The sequence below is a fragment of the Clarias gariepinus genome, chromosome 19, assembly GCF_024256425.1.
Source record: "Clarias gariepinus isolate MV-2021 ecotype Netherlands chromosome 19, CGAR_prim_01v2, whole genome shotgun sequence".
In the NCBI taxonomy this organism is placed as follows: Eukaryota; Metazoa; Chordata; class Actinopteri; order Siluriformes; family Clariidae; genus Clarias; species Clarias gariepinus.
In genome coordinates this window covers 2,966,147-2,978,727 of record NC_071118.1, presented here as the reverse complement: position 1 = coordinate 2,978,727, position 12,581 = coordinate 2,966,147, and the positions used below count along the sequence as shown (strand labels likewise).

The 12,581-nt window shown below is 36.0% G+C and overlaps 1 long non-coding RNA gene across 1 annotated transcript; it reads left to right on the top strand.

The window, feature by feature from the left end:
• The first annotated feature begins 8,272 nt into the window (after positions 1–8,272).
• LOC128507155 (uncharacterized) lies at positions 8,273–11,800 on the top strand. The gene is made up of 4 exons (XR_008355788.1): positions 8,273–8,547; positions 9,878–9,928; positions 10,074–10,163; positions 11,735–11,800. It is a non-coding gene; the product is annotated as an uncharacterized LOC128507155 (long non-coding RNA).
• Positions 11,801–12,581: the final 781 nt, after the last annotated feature.

The window sequence follows — 12,581 nt, the reverse complement described above, 5'->3', positions numbered from 1 at the left end:
GAGCAGTCTGCATATCTGTTTCTGCTTGTCTTTGTAAAAAAAAAAAAAAAAAAGGAAGTAAGGACTGAATAAACATGAATTAGGGAATGTGTATTTAGTTACATTTAAAACAAATATCGACAAATTAAGTTAAGACATTAACATTATTGATATTACTAAACAACTACTCATTAATGTTGATTAATAAAGTTAATAATCATTGTTATTGGAACCTTAAGCTAATATTGAAATAAATGTGGAATTTTAGACATATGACTGCTCTAATAATAATAATAATAATAATAATAATAATAACAATAATAAAAATCACAGGTCCTTGTTCAGTACTTCATCTGAACAGGATCAGGTAAATGATTTCACTATGTTATGAACCTATAACACTAAAGAAATAAGATGGCACTGAGACAAACCAACTGGGTTTCATTTCTACAGTATATTTTAACATCTGACTTTTTCTGCATGATTTTAGCTTCCAGTTCAATGTACTGGTGACCCAATTGGTCTAAATGCTGTCGTGGCTGTTGAAGATCGAACCTTCTTCATGTTGAATCAGCATTCAGTGAGTGTCCTTGTTGTTTTAGTCATTGTAAGTTTTATGTGTTTTGTGTGTTTATATGAGTTGGAATAAATTTATTATAATTAATATATATATTTTTTTTTTACAGTTGCAGGTTGTCATTCAGAGGGAAGCTGGTGGAATGCATAATATATTATTTGTTAAGTGATCCATATTTAAGAAACAATGCAGTATTTAACATTAGTAGATGAGTTGTAAATGAGGTGCTTATTTTAGTACAAAAGTCATCTGGAAGTTGAGTCATGTCAATTTCAATAAAAAATGTTTCACTACTCATCCAAGTAGCTTCTTCAGTCTGAGGTACAGTAAGTACAAATGGAGAAGGTGTGAATAGGAGGGTCACACTTAAGGACTCTTTTTCTCTTTCTGGACGTTACACCTTAACAACTCTCTCTAATCTCTCTCTATTGTCTTCCTAACAGTTTACCCTCTATTCTCCAAGGAAATTTCCTCTTATTCTCAACTTCTCCATTGTTGACGTAGCAAGGCGTTTCAGATAGGGGAGGATCCTTTAGGAAAAGTTCAGTTGACATGATTTATCTTCCTGGTAAGCTCACCTGGATGACTGAGAATTTTCATAGACAGTACAAAATTTCTGAATCTCTCTCGCGCACACGCTCTCAAACTCGTTTTTGCGCGCCGAAACCTACTTTTGCCCGTTCAAGATAAGTTATGTTTGCACTCTCTCTCTCTTCTGTGCGCTCACTGTCTCAAAGCTACACTTGCACAAACTGCAGCAGCGTTATAACCCTGCAACTATTCCAGCCAATCAGAGACTAGAATCGGCGCAACACGAGCCAATTAAAAACTGGAGGCGGGCAGATTCGGGCTGTCTGTTTTCTGATTGGCTTCCCAGTCCTACATTAGTTCGTATCATTATTATTTTATTTTCATCGGCATAAGGTAAATTTAACGGTTTTTGTTAGGTAATTTGTAATAAAGTACATACTTTAGTCTATAGAATGTATTGTTTAATGTGTTGTTGTTAAATCTTATGTACTTTGCTTGTGGTATAATGGCTCCGTAGCTCTCGGCCTGTTTTCAGTCTCTGTGTAACAGAATTAACACACCAGGTTTAAACTAATACTGTACCTGTATACTCCAATACTAATGTCTGTCTTTGCTCAGACAACAATGAAATTTTAGTTTGTGTGTTTGTTAGACAACCTGACAGTTTGTGGAACACAAATAAACTATAGTAGTGCTTTTTTGTAACCTTGTGCAAATGAAATCTGTTGAACTCATGAACGCAATCCAATCCTGACTTTTAAACTACTGATAAAAGAAAAGTGGCACACACTGCTAATTTGTTAATCTGCACTGTAAAACACTGATATCACTAAACAAAGAGAAAAGAATATTTTGTCCATTTGTAAGTAGAATAAATTAACATATTCTATTTTTAATAAATGATTTAATAAACTTTATAAACTAAACTATTTGTCATTATAATAAAGTATATTTATCATTTTAGCATTTGTGTTCTTCCTTTACCATTGTACACCACCTTCTTAAATTCAGAAGAGCGCCCTCTTGTGACCATAAATAATATTTTTGAATACAATTTTAAACTCATTGTATTACACCAGGAAGTGAAAAAAAAAATGGCCATGAACAACTAATGGATTACCTAGAAGGTAATATTTAATATTTAATCTAAATATTAAATGATGCAGATTTTTTGTGGTGTTTTATTTTGCTTCATATAGTTTATTGGTTGCTGTGTCCGAAGCACCTTGATACACCGGTCAAGGGCCGAACTGGGAAAGATAAATACACACAGAGGCACGATGTCTGAAGATCTCTGTTTATTCTGAGAAAGGAGTACTTTTAAAACACCGTGTCCTGAACTTCAAAAGAACCAGACATTAACATGTCAGTCATAAAGAGAACCGGAGACAGACAGGTGATAGGAAATACATTTGCATTCTTCCTGGTTAAACAAAAGGGTTCTAGCGGACAAGAGCTGTTTGGATCTATATTTATCTCAAAACAGGCCATAGAAGGTGTTCATACATAAGGAGTCAGGAAGTACAATGAAGGGGCTGTTCTTAGGACCCAGTAATCTTTTTATTGGATTATAATACCTTGCAGTATTATAATACCTTACATGCAATAACGACCAGACATCAAACAGGTCATCCTTTTTTAATAATAAAATTGTAAATATTAGGCATAAAATTGAGGCTTTGAAACCAGACAATGCAATTGATGCAGATATTAAACTAACTATGGCAGATCGGAACCTAGAATACTTTACTCCCCTTGAAGAGAATAAACTAAAGATAGTAGCCGAGCAGCTATGCTCATATCTACATAGAAATAGCGTACATGAACTGTATCAGTCAGGATTTAGGCCTCATCACCACAAAGAGACAGCACTTGTTAAAGTAGTAAATGACCTCCTATTGGCCTCTGATCAGGGTTGTGTAACTATGCTTGTATTACCCGACCTCAGTGCAGCTTTTGACACCATTGATCATGTGATTCTTCTTCACAGATAAGAAAATCTAGTAGGAATTAAGGGTACAGCCCTCTCCTGGCTCAGATCCTATCTGACCGATCGTTATTAGTATGACTTAAATGGTGATTATTCTGCAGGCTCTCATGTGGAGTTTGGTGTTCCACAGGGTTCAGTGTTATGGCCACTGCTTTTTTCCCTATACATGCTTCCTCTAGGCAACATAATTCATTTTTTCGGTTTTCATTGTTATGCTGACGACACACAGTTATATGTCTCAGCAAAACCTGATGAGATAAACCATCTTACTAAAGTTGAGCAATGTGTGCAGGACATAAGCGATTGGATGCTAATTAACTTCCTTCTGCTTAATCCTGATAAGACAGAAGTTCTGGTCATCGGACCACATTCAGCTACAAGTAAGATTTTAGATCACACTGTAACTTTAGATGGCCTTTCTGTTCCATTGAGTACAACAGTAAAAGACCTTGGTGTGATTATAAATTCCAGCTGTTCATTTAAAGCACATGTAGATAATGTTACCAGGATAGCATTCTTTCACCTCAGAAATATTGCCAAAATAAAAAATATACTGTCGCTAAATGATGCAGAAAAACTAGTTTATGCTTTTATTACCTCTAGGTTGGACTATTGTAATACCTTACTGTCTGGTTGTTTAACTGGGTGCATAAACAAGCTTCAGCTGGTCCAGAATGCAGCAGCGAGATTCCTCACTAGAACCAGAAGATATGAGCACATCACCCCTATCTTATCTTCACTTCATTTGCTCCCCATGAAATTTCGCATTGATTTTAAATACTACTCTTGACATATAAAGCATTAAATGGTCTCGCGCCGCAGTATCTGAGCGAACTGCTAGTGTCTTACGAGCCGCCACGCCTACTGTGATCAAAGGAAGCAGGCTGCTTATCAGTACCACGTATTATGAAAACTACAGCTGGGGGCAAAGCTTTTTCTTACAAAGCCCCAAAATTATGGAATAGTCTTCCAAATAGTGTTCGGGACTCAGACACAGTCTCAGTGTTTAAGTCCAGGCTAAAAACCTATTTATTTAGCCAAGCATTTTTATAAATAGATTTGCCATAGGTAAAGGAGCAGATCTGGGGGACTCATGGACGTAGAGTATTATGGTGAACTGGTATGTTTGGATGCTGTCTTCCCCACTCTCATTGATCACTCAGGTTTGCTGACGGTGAGGTGATTGTTTGCTTTACATCTCAGGGAGCCCTCATGTCTGTGTTTCCTTCTGGCTCTCCCCTTTTAGTTATGCTGTTATAGTTAGTCCTGCCGGAGTCTCTGCTTGCACTCTACACTAAATATACATTCACATTATACATTATGTGACTGCGACCATACCTTACTGTTATGTCTCCTCTTCTGCTTGTCTCCAATAACTACCTGGACTCCATATTAACATCAATTAACCTCAACTGTTATAGCTGAACTGCCTGCCACCTAACACACATGTATAAATGCAGATCAATTACTGCTTTCTGTTTTACCCAAATGAGGATGGGTTCCCTGTTCAGTCTGGTTCCTCTCAAGGTTTCTTCCTATTACCATCTCAGGGAGTTTTTCCTTGCCACTGTCGCCCACGGCTTGCTCACCAGGGACAATCTGCCCACCTTGATTCATGCACACTTACATTTCATACAGACTTAAATAATTATTTTTTATTGTGTAAAGCTGCTTTGCGACAATAACAATTGTTAAAAGCGCTATACAAATAAAATTGAATTAAATTGAATCCAGGGAAATTAACATCAATCTATGACAGAAAAAGGTGTACGAGCTGTAAAGTAAACATCACCAACAACATTCACAGGATAGGGATGAAGCTATCACAGTCGATTCTTCAAGGAGAAATCAGAATTACCGAGGAACCCTTAGTCTTCCAAAGTCATTCCTGCCCTATTACATGTCACCCCTCCTTCTCTTACGAACACCTTTAACCCTTTTCTCTGCCCAACCATCTGCAAATAATGTAATGTCCATGTTGATCAATGCAGTAAGGCTTTGATGCCTTCAAAAACACTGAAAATAAAAGATGGATGTGTGGTCATCCAGGTTCTGTAGCTGCAAATCAGCCCAAGACCATCACATTACCATCAATATGTTCGACTGTTGGTATGATGTTCTTTTTTGAAATGCCTTGTTAGTTTCATATCAGATGTAACGGGATCCACACCTTTTAAAAAACTCAAACCTTTGTCTCATCAGTCCATTAAATATATGCACAGAAGTCTTGAGGATGATCAAAATATTTATGGCAAATGTCCACCTTGGAACTCTCCCATGGAAGCCATTTTTGCCCAGTCTCTTTCTTATTGTTGAGTTATGAACATTAACCTTAACTGAGGCAAGTGAGGTCTGCAGTTATTTAAATGAGGTTCTGGGTTTTTTTATGACATCATGGAGGGGTTGTCATTGTGCTCTTGGTTTAATTTTGGTAGGCCGGACACTCTTTTTCCAGACTGATATATGTCAATTATTTAGTTTCTTATCTGTTCTTGAATTTCATTAGCTTGTGTTGCTTTTTTTTAGTAGTGCTATAAGATGTTCTGATTGTGAGTTTTTCTCAGGGGAACACAGACATTTAGACCTAGGAAGAACAATTAAGAATGGCCAAATAGACAAATATGCCAAAAAAAAAAAAAAAAAAAAAAACAGGAAGCGGGATAATTGTTTTTCTCTGCACTGTACAGTATGTTCCTTATTTTACTGACTTACAGTTATATAAATGTTCCTGTAGGGTTTTTGGTTGGAAAAGTAACTCTAAAATAGCTTACTTCTGACTTAGCAATACAGCAGGCATCAGATAAATATATACACCACACATTTGTTTTGAAAATAGTTCTGGCACAGTTTTTTTTTTTTTTTTTGCTTACTATGGCCACCTTAGTAGTCCCAGGGCTGGGACTTCTCCATAGTCTGTGTGGTGTAGACGTTGCATGTTCTCTCCCCACATTGGGGTTTCCCCAATGTCCAAAGATACATAGAAATAGTTTTTCTCACCTTGCCCATAGTATATGATTGAGTGGGTGAGTGGGTGAATATGTGTGCTTGTGCAACTTCTACTGAGCAACTCTTCTTTGCACAGTGCAAAAAGATGTGGTCATATCAAAGATAGAATCTGTAGTTCTATGAACCAATTCATGTTCAAAGAACAATTCAAAAACAGGTCAGAATTAGAATAATGATTTATTACCCAAGTGTTGACAAGGTACCTAACTTTTGTATAGACATGAAAGCTTAATAATTGGAATGCAATAAACAGAGTTATTTAAAGGTATTTAGAGTTGTATAATGATAAAGGGAACTTGAAAGCTTTATAGAGAATATTTATGTCATATAGCCTATAGAATGGTAAAAATTATAGGTGATTTTTTTTAACACAAACTAATTGACCATTTGATCCGTTAGAGAATTGTGTTTGTTTCCTGTTGATGCAGGGTGTCTGATGAATGTTTGATAATAATGAACCACTTACTGTTACTGGAAAGCCTTTCTTATCAGACATTTTCTGTATGAGCTGTAAGTAGTTGTTTGTTGACTAAGATCAACCTCAGGCTGGAGGAAGAACCACACAAGTCTCATCTGAACACCCACTGGAGATTAAACAATTGATATAGAAAATAATTACCCCTTTAATAATCACATTTTGTTGCTTTGCAGCCTGTAATAAAGACAGACATTTTTATTTATCCATCTGTATTTGCTCAGTGCAACTTTTAACATTCAAATAAAAGATATAACATGTCAGAAAAAAACTGAATCACTGATTTGTAAAAAGATGGCTCTCCTGCTAAAAAGGACTCAATCAGGTAAAGCTTATCATCTTCTCCATGGCACACAAAGTCTTTTGACTTTTAACTTTAATCAGCTGTGGTCACTGTGATTGTGGCTCAGGACGTTGCTCCAGACTGGATGAAAGAGCCAGGAGGAAACTAGTCAGAGAGCAACTCTGAAGCAGTTTAAGGAATTTATGACAAAGAGTGGCCATTGTGTTCATGTGACAACAATATCACACATTCTCTGTAAATGTGGATTCTAAGATTTTAAAGCCACACAAAAAAAGGTGAGATGAGGTTAAAATTTAAATATTTTTGCACCAAATATAATTGAGAAAAATATTAAGAACAATTAAAACATATATGGAAAGTATTTAAATTGTGTGCAATATAAACCCTTATTGCACCCAGTGAGGTTGGCAGGGCAGCATGTGGAACAGGACACACACACACGTTACTAACCACAACATCTCCACTTCTTAAGAAGAACGGAAATCATGTCGGTTTTAGTTTGTGAAGTTACTGTGTGGTTTTATACTGAAGTGCTTAAAGAGAAGATAAATGGCACATAAAATGCATATACAATGTATATCCTCTGCTTAAGTTACTTACATTTGTTACAATACAGTCTTAGTGTAAAAAGGGTTTGCATAAGCAGAAACACTGTTTGTTATTATGTTTATAAAATGTTCATTGCCTAAAATTTATATTGCGCTTATTGTACTTATAGAAATCTCTTGATAGTATTTACTCACTCACTCTCACTCATCTTCTATATTGCTTTATCCTGTATTCAGGGTCGCGGGGACCTGCAGCCTATCCCAGGAGGCTTAGGACACGAGGCGGGGTACACCCTGGACAGGGTGCCAAACCATCGCAGGGCACACACACATGCACACACACTCACACACTACAGGCAATTTTTGGGAACAGCAATTAGCCTGACCTGCATACCTTTGGACTGTGGGAGGAAACCGAAGTACCCAGAGGAAACCAACCAAGCACGGGGAGAACATGCAAACTCCTTGCACACAGAGACAGGAGTCGACCCCGGACCCTGGAGGTGCAAGGCGACAGTGCTAACCACTACACCTCCGTGCCACCCTGATAGTATTTAATGGACTAATAATTGTTATTAGGAATTGTGAGGAACTGTTTGATGTTACCTCTAAGAACTTTATTGGGTTTTTCTGTAATGTTCTTTTCCTCCAAAAAAAAAAGAATAAAGGAGCATTAACCATAATAGTTCAGAAATCTTAAAATATGCTTAATAGAGGGAAAAAAGCCCACAGACTTGCGTGTGGTTGAGAGAAGAGTCAGAGAAGGCGGGTGTATTTTGGAGGAACCGCATTCAAGCGAGTGAAATGAAACTGACACATCTTATACTTATGTCTCAGATAAGCTGAACAGAACAGGAAATTCACCACTCCTTAATCAGCGTTAATTGACAGCATGATACTTTTTTATAATACTTTTAGGAATTGCATTTTTAAAGCCTTTTTTTCTTTTTATTTTATTAATTTGGTATTCCTCCACAAGCTCCAAGTAGGAACAGAACATCAAACTGAAACATTCAGGTTTTTTCATAAAAGGTTAAGAATTTGAACAACAGATGATCAGCAGTTTAAGGGTTTAAGGAGTAAATCTCAAATCTGCTGTTGCGAGAAACTGGACATCAGGATGATTTGTGTGAGCTGGTAGGTGAAAATTCCTTAAATACTACTTACAGTTAATATTGACAAGGAGATACCACAGATTCAAATTCGTAATACAGCCATTCATATAGCCAGGTGATATATTTTTCTCCTTACTTAAGATAATAATTAAGCCTCATTTCAGTCTTCATGTGTATTTTTTAATTCAAAATTCTGCCTTTTAATTTAATTATATTCATTTGAGTTTAGTCTCAGAATTCTGAGGAAAAAATCTGAACTTAAATATATTTAGTTAATCTTTAAATTCTTAATTAATTGTTTAGAATTAAATGAGGTGGCACAGTGATGTGATGGTTATCACTGTGGCCCTGCACCTCTAGAGTCGAGGGTGTGAGTCCTGCTTGATGATGATGATAGAAAAAAATAAATGTGCCCATACAGTAATGTGTTAAAAATCATCCATACAGTACAGTATAGCCATCATAACGACAGAACTTTTTTAAAATTTGACGTGGTACATAAGCATTACTTTCAAGTCCAGCCACCAAATGTATGTCCCCTTCACTGCACATCAGTGTGCAAGTATACAGCAATGTTCTTTTGTCATTCGAAACTACCTTAAGCATGGTAAGCTGCCGAATCCTGATGATCCTTATCTCTCTGTTTTCCTTTTTATCTACCAATTTCTGTCCTAAATATTGAACATAAATGTCTAGTTTAATTCTTACCATTAAATATTGTAGTCTAATTTTTACTTGTTTAGCGATTGCTTTACATGTACAATCTTGTTTATTGCTTCTTTTTGTAAGATGTGAACAGATTCGACATAAAAGCTTTAATTTAATTTCATTATCGGTTATTGTAAACAACATGTAAGTTACATATATCAATTAGCTTTGACATCATCATGCAGGCTTTGTATGAATTGTAATAAATGGTGATATTAGTTATAGTAAGGTTTAAATACAAAGAACATGAGCATACTTTCCCCCCCTTTCAGTTCCGGGTTACATGGTAAAAGAGGGCTGTGTGACAACGGTAGAGCTAATTGACATTTAACTTGAATACTGACTAACAATGGTTAAGTATTTTACTTATATTTTATTTATACAGTATTAATTAACAACTACATAAAGCTTCTATGTCATGTGCTTGGGCTAACCCCTTGCTTAACATGATCAGAGATTAGCTTGTTAGTGTATGACAATGCTAGCATGCTAACCATTTGTTTGTGCATTTAATTTGAACTGTTAGCGACTGCAAAATTGTTGGTACATTTACGTTTATACGCATAAGTGTGTGCAATGTAAGAACAGTAAAGCAGATATAAATATTTTCAGTCATATCTATAATTTTTATATCTATGAACCAGGGACAGAGTCAGTGTAAGGAGCAAGCTTCAGCAGAACAGGAGGTTATCAAGGTAATCATGCTGTGTTTTTCACTACTTATATCAACTCTTAATATCTTTGTTAACTTCTGCAGGTAATGAATTGTATTAATCAATTACAGTAACATTAAATCACACAAATGATTTTAAAGTAGTACTTTCTCTACATGCTTTGTAGCTTCCAGTTCAGTGTGTGGGCGATCCGAGGCCTTTAACCGCTGTGGTGGATTATGGAGACGAGACATTTCCCATAGATAATCATCATCCAGTAAGGGGCTGCTCCTCCCTGTCTCAATAGCAACATTTTACACAAATGTTAGCAAACTTTGAGTGATTATTAATTAAGTAAATATATAATTAATATTTAAATGGATCTGAAGTTTTAAAAATACAACAACAACAATGATAATGTTGTTATTATTACAATTCTTCTTCTTCATATTATTATTATTATTATCCGCTCACTCATCATCTTAATCCTGTATGCATGGTCACGGGGCCTAAAGCCTTTCCCGGGAGACTTAGGGCATGAGGTGGGGTACACCCTAGACAGGGTGCCAATTAGTGTTAATTTTGTCAGCTATTTTCACAGCTATTTTAGTCTTAGTCTTAAGTTTAGTCACTATTAATTGTTATCATATTTAGTCAATCATATCCTATTTTTGTTTAGTCAAGTTTTAGTCTGGACATTTTAGTCTAGTTTTAGTCAAAGAAACCTTTAAGTATTTTAGCCTAGTTTTAGTCAATAAAAACATAACATTTTAGCAATAGGATTATTATTAATTAATCATACAGTCAATCTAGTCTAGCCAAAACCTTTAAGGTTTTTCACAAAATAAATATCTTAATATTTAAAAAGTACCTTTCATCTGATGTTTTTAGCTTATTATATTTATCACAAGAACATATTTTTTTAACTACAAAACAATAGGACAACACAATTTTTAAAAAATTGTGTGCCCACCCCGTTTCCCCTTTGACATTATTATTTTTATTTCCTCCGGTTCAATATGACGAAAATCTGCCCAAATATCGTCTCTACTCTTTCGCCCAAATAATACTGCTGTGACAACAAAGAGTTAATGATGACTGAGCGTGTAACATCCCGTTACTACTTGTAACATCCACACAAACTACTCCTGTTATGCCGTGCGCTGTAACCTGGGAAATACTGCTGCTCGTGCCATGATAAATGAACACTGCATTGCAGTGGATTATGACAAAAATTATATGTTGACAAAAATAATGACAGATGTTTTATTAGTTTTTGTCTTTTACACCACATTTTAGTCTTGTCTTTTTTCGTCAACAATATTGCAAGCTAATTTCATTACTGTCACTGTTCATTGATATCTGTGATGTCTCATCAACGTCTTGTCTTAGTCACGGGAAAAAAGGTCAACAAATATTTGTCATCATTATTTTCGTTGGCAAAATTACACCAGTGCCAATCCATCGCAGTGCACACATTCATGCTTTTTCACATATGTGCACACACATATACAGGTAATTTGGGAATAGCAATTTACATAATCCGCAGGCCTATATACAGTGGGAAGAAATCCATCGAGTACAGGGAGAACATGCAAACTCCATGCACACAGACCCAAGGTGGAAGGCAACAATGCTAACCATTAAGCCACAGTGGCACCTATTTTTATTAGTACTACTATAAACAGGGATAAGCAACTTATTCCACTAGGGTGAAAGGTTTTATTAACCTTCAACACAAAAAACTAAGAAGACATTTAGACACACAAAATAGAAATTGTTATAGAAAATGTAATAAGCAAATGTAATACAAATTTGAATGTCTGTCTTTTTTCTGCATGCTTTTAGTGTCCAGTTCAATGTTTTGATGACCCAACTTGTTCAAATGCAAATCAGCCGCTAGTAAGTGTCCTTGTTGTAGCATACATTTTTTGTGTGTGATCATAATAGTTGGAGTAAAATTGTCATAATGACTATTTTTGTTTTGGTTTCCTGTTTCAGGCTGTTATTCAGAGAGAAGCTAATGGAGAAGTTTAACCTTATCAAATAAATTCTTTTCCAAATAAAATGGTGGGTAATGTGTTATTTGTTAAGTGAGCAGATGCTTTACAAGTAGTAAAGTATTCAACATTAGTAGATAGGTTGTACACATGGTGCTTATTTGAGTACAAAAAAAAAAATCAATTTATTGATCTGCAGTCATACTGTGTGTTAGGGGGCTGGAAGTTCAATATAGCAGTTGATGTGTTTAGGTTAATATGGGGTTCAGTTTGTTATTAGGTAGACTTCAGGAAAATCCAGGCCTGAACTATTGAGCGACTGCAGTCACAATTCCTCAAAGAATCACTGTCTGCATCAGCTGAGGCCAGGACCGTCTTCATGGTAAAGTGGAACCATCTCCAGTCACCACACGCATCCCAAGCGACAACACAGGGCATCCAAGGAGTCAATTCTCTGCTCAGCTCAGGTAGCTTAAGAGAAAGTCAGGAAGGACAGGGAGGGGAAGAGGAAAGAAGAGAAAAAAGATTAGAGAGAAAAGGAGAGAGCAGAAGAGAAAAAGAGAGAACAGTTATGTTCATGAGTCCCCCATATCTCCTCCTTCACCTAAGGCAAATCTATTTACAAAAATGCTTGGCTAAATAAATAGGTTTTTAGCCCAGACTTAAACACAGAGATTGTGTCTGGTCCCAAACAT